This window comes from Trichosurus vulpecula, chromosome 2, assembly GCF_011100635.1.
Source record: "Trichosurus vulpecula isolate mTriVul1 chromosome 2, mTriVul1.pri, whole genome shotgun sequence".
Lineage (NCBI taxonomy): Eukaryota > Metazoa > Chordata > Mammalia > Diprotodontia > Phalangeridae > Trichosurus > Trichosurus vulpecula.
Window position 1 is genome coordinate 315,268,682 of NC_050574.1, and position 8,255 is coordinate 315,276,936.

The window sequence follows — 8,255 nt, forward strand, 5'->3', positions numbered from 1 at the left end:
TGAAAATCAGGTTAAGAAAATAGTCACCTAGAAGCAGTCAAAATATCCTGACTTGCCAAGTAATCTAGGTTATTAGTCACCTCTTTAACCTCTTGAGAAGTCACATGATATAGTAGATAGAGAAATAGGTAGGGAGTCAAGAAGACCTGTGTTCAAATTCTGCCCCTGAAACACTGGCTTTGTGACTCTGGTCAAATCTTAATCCCTCAGTGCTCTGGAAAGATCTAAGACTATTTGATGCACAGAAAACATCAACTGGAATTGGTAAAGAAAATCCTCACTGTGAGCTTCCCATATGAATGAGATCACAGGTAGAGTTTCTATACTTCAACCTCTTATATGAAAAGCAATTACATTCCATTGACTTAAGGTAATATGGAGAAAAGATCTCTGGAATGAAAGAAATGTCCATGGTAGCCTTGGTTTTTCCTATTAATTTTCCTATTAATTTCCTATTAAGAGGTTAGATGACTTGCTGAAGATTACTCAGAAAGTAAATAGTGACTCCAGAACCACTTGGAGTTTTAAATTCCAGGTCTGATTTTAAGATGGTATTTGTCAAGAAATGACAAGGTTCCCTTCCCCTGCCCTACCTCCCTTCTTCTGATTGAAAAGAATATTTTTATATTGAGATGTGATATTTGTTTAGGCAAATGATGCTGTATTTTCTGCAGATAACACATGTTTAAGCTTTTCAGCAATAGCCAAGGAATGTTCTAAGATGGTCAGGTTCCAGCTTGGGAATACCATGAGGTAAAGTAATGATGGCAGAGTAAGAACCCTTGCACAACCACAAAACAATGCACCAAACTGAATTCTGATTGAGGAAGCCAAAAAAAGTGACAGTGAGTCATTTTTCCAGCCCAGGACAGCTTAGGAAGAAAGACAAAGAGGCCTGCAGACACTTGTATGGCAGTTGGCAAGAAAAGTAGTGCAGCAGAAGTAATGTCACAACAGGTAGATGTGGCAGCACTGCTGTGCTGGCAGCAGTGGCAGGGAGCAGACTAGCACCCAGAAAAGGTAAGGAGACTTAATGGCTGAGGTGGGGTTAGAGGAAAGATGCCAGAGAACTGCTGTCCTAGCACTGGCAGCTCTGTCACTCATTACTCAGTTCTAGGTCACAATTCCAAGGGGAGAGACCTTGTCACAGTCACAAGATAAGAGGGAACTTATTTGGGTAAGAAGCAAGAAATAAGTTCCAAAGGTGTGAGGCTCTAAGCCCAATAAGAGTGGGGACTTAGTTATGACCTTTAGCCTCACATGTAGGCCTGAAGTGGTATAAATCAAGGAAAAAGACCAAAACCAAGAGGGAGCCAGAAGTTCAGTCTTTCTGAATCTCCTAGTGTGCTAGCTGATTCAGTCAAGCAGTTTCAATCTAAAGAAATTCAACTACACACAAGTCAACAATCCAAATCTGGTTAAACATAAAGATAACACCACTTGGGAAGCATGGAAAACCTATAGTCCCTCAAACTGAGCTATAAAAGCAGCAGAAACTTAGGATAAATATCCTCTGTTGTGGTGAGCAGAACCCAACACAACATAAAATCCAAAGTCAGTAAGTTGGCTTAAAAATGAGCAAATAACAACAAAAAAAGAACCTGATTGTGAAAAGTTATAATGCTAACAAGGGAGGTCAGGACAAACACAAAAGAATACGCTGGTTTAAAAGATCTACAGACAAAGCCACCAAAAAAAAGCATATAGGCTTGACACAAGTCCAGCAGGATTATTAAATGAGTTAAAGAGATTTTTAAAAGATCAAAAATGATTTTAATTAAAAAATAATAGAGGATAAATTGGGAAAAGAGGGATATGCAAGGAAATTATGAATAGAGAATTAAGATCTTGGTAAAAGACTCACAAATAAATACTGAAGAGAATAACTCCTTAAATTTCATACTGGCCAAATCATAAAAGAGATACAACACCATTTCTACTGAAGAAAATAAGTTCAGAAAATTAGAATTGGTCAAGTGGTAGATAATGATTTCATGAGACATCAAGAAACAATAAAAAAAGTCAAAGTACTGAAAAAAGAAGAAAATGTGAAATATCTCAGAAAAAGATCAATTGACCTAGAAATTTACTCAAGAAAACATAATTTTAAAACTACTGTACTACCTAAAAAGTTTTAATAACAACAAAAAATGAACCTAAACAGTATATTTCAAGAAATTATAAAGGAAAGCTGTTTAGATATCTTAAAACAGGAAGGTAAAATAGAAATTAAATGACTTTATCAGGAACCTCCCAAAGGAAATCCCAAAATGAAAACTCAACAGAATCTTATAGCCAGATCTGAGCTTCCAGGTTAAAAAAAAAAAGTAACGTAAGCAGACAGAAAGAAATAACTCAAATACCTTATAGCCATAGTCAAGTACTTACAAGATTTAGAAATTACAAATAAAAAGTAATGGGGGATGGGGGAGGTTGATATTCTATAAGGCAAAGGAGCTAGTTTTACAGCCAAAAATAACCTACCCAGCAAAACTGAGTATAATCTTGTAGGATAAAAATGGATACTTAAGGATGAAAAAAAAAACTATAGTTGAATAGAAAATTTCACATTCAAGTACAAGATTCAAGGGAAGTTGGAGGGGAAAGGGAAGAGAAGGCAGATAAACAAAGGCAGTTATCAGATGCAAAACAGACTTTAGAGAAATGACAGGAGAAAAAGAAATAGAAAAGCATGAATAAAAGAAAATAGGATGGAAGGAAATGTATAGTAAGTAATCAAAACTGTGAATGTATATAGAATATATTTACCCATAAAACAGGAGCATATAACAGGATGGATTAAAAACCAGAATCCGGAAAAATGTTATTCACAAGAAACACACTTGAAACAAAGAGACACATAAAGAGTAAAAATAAAGGACTCGACTACCTGAAAGCCATGATGAAAGAAAAAACCCATACATATTTCTTTTTTTTAACTTTCAATTTTATTCTCTCCTTTGATTTTCAGAATTTCCATTTGGTGTTTAATTAGGAATTTTTAACTTGTTATTTTTCTAGGTTTTTTTTCCTAGTTGCATGTCCAATTCACTGATCTGCTCTTTCTTTTTTTCAGTGGACATGTTAAGAGAAATAAATTTTCCCTTTAGTACTCCTTTGACTGCATCCCACAAATTTTGGTATGTTGTCTCATTGTTGACATTATCTTTAATGAAATTATTGATTGATTTTTATGATTTTATATCTCTAAATACTTACATTAAAGAGAGAAAGAACAGATCAATGAATTCATCATAAAACTAAAAGGAAAACTTGGAAGAGCAACAAAGTAAAAGCCTTTAATTAAATACTGAAATAGAAATCCTGTAAGTAAAAAAAAGTGATTAAAAACTAAAGCTAGGAATCAACTAAAAATATAATAACTTTTAAAAATAATTTTTAAAATTATGTCATTGTCTAATTTGATTTTTAAAAAGAAAGAAAATCAAATTACTAGTATCAAAAAATTAAAGGGTTGATTCACAACCAATGAGGATGAAATAAAAGCACTTATCAGGAGTTATTTTGCCCAATTATATGAAAATGAAACTGACAATCCAAGTGAAATGTATGAATTTGTACACAAATATGAATTTTACGTATTCGTTAAATAGGAAATAGAATACTTAAATGACCCTATCTTAAGGAAAAAAAACATTAAATGAGCCATAAATGAGCTTCTAAGGAAAAAAAAAATAACCAGATGGATTTACAAGCAAATTCTACAGAACATTTAAAGAATAATTAATTCTAATAGTACATAAACTATTGGAAAAAAATAGGTAAAGAATTATTTGAGAAAATAGGTATTAGGTATTACACAAATGTGGTTTTGATATTTAAACATGAGAGAACCAAAACAAAGAAGGAAATCTATAGATCAATTTCATTTTTAAAAATTATGTCAAATTTTAAAATAAAACGCTGATTACAGCAGTATATCACAAAGGTCATACACTATGAAAAAGTTGGATTAATAGTTTTAATTAAAGGTTGGTTCAATATTAGGAAAACTATAAGTATAATTGCTGTATAAATATACATCAATAATAAAATACATCAAAATTATATGATTAACAGATGAGGAAAAAGCTTTTGAAAATATAGCACCCATTTCTTTTAAAAAAAAAACACGCCAAGAAAGCATAAGAATAAATGAAAGTTTTTCTAAAATCTATAAATAGTATCCAACTAAAAGCAAGGACGAACATTATTTGTAATGGAAGCCTTTCTAGTAAGATCAGGGGTGAAGCAAGGATGTCCGTATCACATTATTATTCAATATTTTGTTCGAAATTCTAGTATAGCAATGACAAGAAAAAGAAATGGAAAAAATAGGCATAGGCAAAGAGTAAATAAACTATTACTTAAAGACTTAAATAAAAAATTAATTTGAAACAATTAACAACTTCAACAGTTACAGGATATATGATAAATCCATAAAAATATCAGCTTTCCTACATATTACCAATAAAATCCAGCAGGACAAGACAGAGAAATTCAATTTAAAATAATAACAGACAGTATAAAATACTTGGGAGTTACCTACAAGACACACAAAGGAAACATATGACCACAATAATGAATGACTTCACACAAATAAAGGCGGAACTAAACAATTGGAGAAATAATGATTGCTCCTGAGTAGGCCAAGACAACGTAATAGAAAGGACAAAAATATCTAAATTAATTTATTTACTCAGTGGCATACCAATTAAACCACCAAAGAATTTCTTTATGGAGCTAGAAAAATTAATAAGTAAATTTATCTGAAAACAAAAGGTCAGAAGGCAATCAATGAAAAAAATAGTAAGGAAGGAGGACTACCTGTTCCAGATCTCATCCTAAACTAGAAAACTCTAATTGTCAAAATAATTTAATACTTGGTAAGAAAAAGAGTAGTTGATGAATGGAGCAGATTAATAAATAACATTTGCTTATAGCAAATAAGCTAAGTAACCTAGTATTTAATAAGAATTTATTATTTGACGAAAACTTCTGGGAAAATTGTAAAGTAGTCTAGCAGAAATTGGGCATAGACTAACATCTCACTTCATATAGCAAGATAAGTTCAAAATGGGTACAGGACTCAGATAAAAGTGGGCATTTAATGACAGAAGATCTTAGTGGAGCATGGAAGAAATTACCTCTCAGATTTATGAATGGGGAAGAGTTCATGACCAAAAAAGAGATTAAAAAGTTTCACAGGTGATTTAATTGATAATTTAGACTGCATAAAGTAGCTTTGTACAAATAAAACCAATGTAGCTAAACTTAGAACAATAATAAAAAATGGTGGAGCATGATCTTACAGCAAGTTTCTCTGCTGATGGTCTTATTTTTAAAAGATATAGGGGACTGAGCCAAATTTACAAGAATAAGAGCCATTCCCCAACTGGCAAATGGTCAATGGTTATGAACAAATAGGTTTCAGAGGAAAAAATCAAAGCTATCTATAGTCATAATAAAAAAGTTCCAAATCACTAATAATTAAAGAAATGCAAAGTGAAACAACTCTGAGGTACCACCTTATACTTAACAGATTGGCTAGCATGATAGAAAAGGAAAATGGCAAATGCTGGAGGGAAAGTAGAAAAAATAAGTACATTAACACATTGTTAGTATAGTCCAACCATTCTGGAAGGCAAACAAGAACTGTGCTCACAAAGCTATTAAACTGTGAATATCCCTTGACCCAGCAATACAACTATTAGGTCTCTTCCCCAAAGAAATCAAAGAAAAAAGGGAAAGTAAATATATGTGTGTGTATGTACATGGTATGTACATGTGTATATATATATATGTGTGTGTATATATATACATGCACACATTTGTATATGTATACAATACAGACACATACACAGACACAATACATACACGTATGTATGTGTGCACATATACACACATATGTATATGTGTGTATACACGTATATGTGCATGTACATATGTGGGTATATTTATGTATATATGTATATACATACCCACATATACATATACATTGGGTGTTGGTGCTCATCATTTGGGAAATTGCTAGACAAGTAATGGTATATGATTATAATGGAATACTATTGTGCTGTAAGATATAATGAAGACATGAGAAGACTTGTTCTTATAATTGATACTGAATGAAGTAAGCAGAACCAGGAGAACAGTAATAGCAATATTGTAAAGACAATTAATTGTGAAAGACTCAGTAATTCTGAGCAAAACAATGATCCACCAAAATTCCAAAGACTCCAAATTCCAAAGCTTTTTCTCCACTGCATGAGTTCTACCATAATGGCCACCTGTATGACATGCATTGATGGGTACACCAAAGAGGCAAATGCAACAGTAATTAGTTCTTTGCCAATCTGATACCACGGAAACATGTGTCAATTGTTTCAAATATATCATCTCAGAAAATCTCAATTAACTTGAATTCTAAGAAAAAATATGGCATGCCAATAGCACAGATATTCTAAAAGCAGCTTCCCAATAAGAGCCACCACAAGTCTCAGAGTAATTTGGTACACAGAGTTCTGGACAACTACAAATCAATGGAAGATTTTTTAATTTTTTTTTATTTTTGAGGAACTTGGGCTGGGATCTACTGGTCAATAAAACTCTATGGAGACTTAATATTTCCTGGGGCACACAGAAGTGAGCTGAGATTAATGTTTTCTTGATGTTCTGAGGATGCTAGAGTGGTACCATATTTCCCCATGTATAAGACGCATCCTTTTTTGAAAAAATTGGGGTCTAAAAACTGGGTGCATCTTATACAGTGGTTATAGTTTTTTTACTTGCATTTCCCACTTTTTTGCGCTTCTTTTTGTGTTCATTGTTGTAGATTTTTTTACTCGCATTTTCCCGATTTTTCCCGCTTGTTGTCTTTGTGCTCATTGTTTTGCATTTGTTACCGGCATATTAGATTATGTTTTGCCACGTTCTGCCCAGAAATGGCTCAGAAAAGATTTTTGTACAGTGCTGAATTCAAGTTAAAAGTGGTCCAGTAAATGAATGGAAATCGTGCTGCTGAACGTAAGTTTAGTCCTCCTCCAACTGAGAAAACAATCTGAGACTGGCTAGGGGAAGAAGAGACCCTACTGAAAACACCACAGCAGAAGAAGGCCATGAGAGGCAAGTCAGCAAAATGGCCTGATTTAGAGAGGGAATTGAAGGTATGCATTGAAGAGCAAAGGGCAATTGGAATTCCTGTGTCCACACAGATGATTCAGCATGAGGCAAGAAGAATTGCTGATGGAAAAGAAGTTACTGATTTCAAAGGAGGACAAAATTGGTGCTTCAGGTTCATGAAATGGAATGGACTAAGCATTTGTATACACACCAGACTTGCCCAAAAGATGCCTGAAAGCTATGAGCAGATGAATAAAACTTGAGTTCAATAACTTTATGTAATACGTATTTTTTCAAATTTTGGGCCCCAAAATTAAGGTGTGTCTTACACATGGGGAAATACGGTATTCCAAAGAGAAATCCTTTAGTACAGTTAATAACTTATTACATTCCCTTTTACCCAGTGTACTAAATATCATGGATTTGGAATTGAAAGGGTCTTCTTAATTGGGTCTTTTTGTTCAAAGTCTTCCCTTCACAATCAAAGAAAATGATACAGAGAGGGATTATTAATTTGCTGAGGGTCACAATAGTTAGTAATAAACCAGTAATATCAATTCAGGTCCTTGGACTCGTTTTTCTGGTTACTTTTTGCTGCACTTTCCCCTACCTTACTCTCTTCAACAATTTCCTGTCATTTAGTAACATAAAGGCATCAAAAGGAAAAGACACTGATGACCCAACTTCATGCTATCAAGAAAAAGGACAGAGGTTCCAGATATTTATATGTAACTGAAATCTGTGGAGCCATTCCAATTCACACTGCTTTCTTTTCCAATACAATTAAAGGAAGAGAAACTATCACATAAATTAATGATTTAGAAGGCTCTTCATTCTATGCACATTTATTAAAAATTGTCTATATACAAGTCAGTGCGTTAGGTGTAGAAGAAAAGCCAAAATTTTTAAATGACATGGTCAATACGTTCATGCCTAGTAAAAGAGAAAAGATAAGAAAACACAAAACCGTAATGCACAACGTTATTTAACAAGCACAATGGAGAGACTACGTAAAAGAAAGTGATATCTGAATTAGAAATCTAAAGGCCTCATGGAGGAGGTGGCATTTGAGACAGACTTTAATGGATCAGTAAGAAATTAACAAAACAAGATAAGGGGAGAGGGCATTCTAGGCA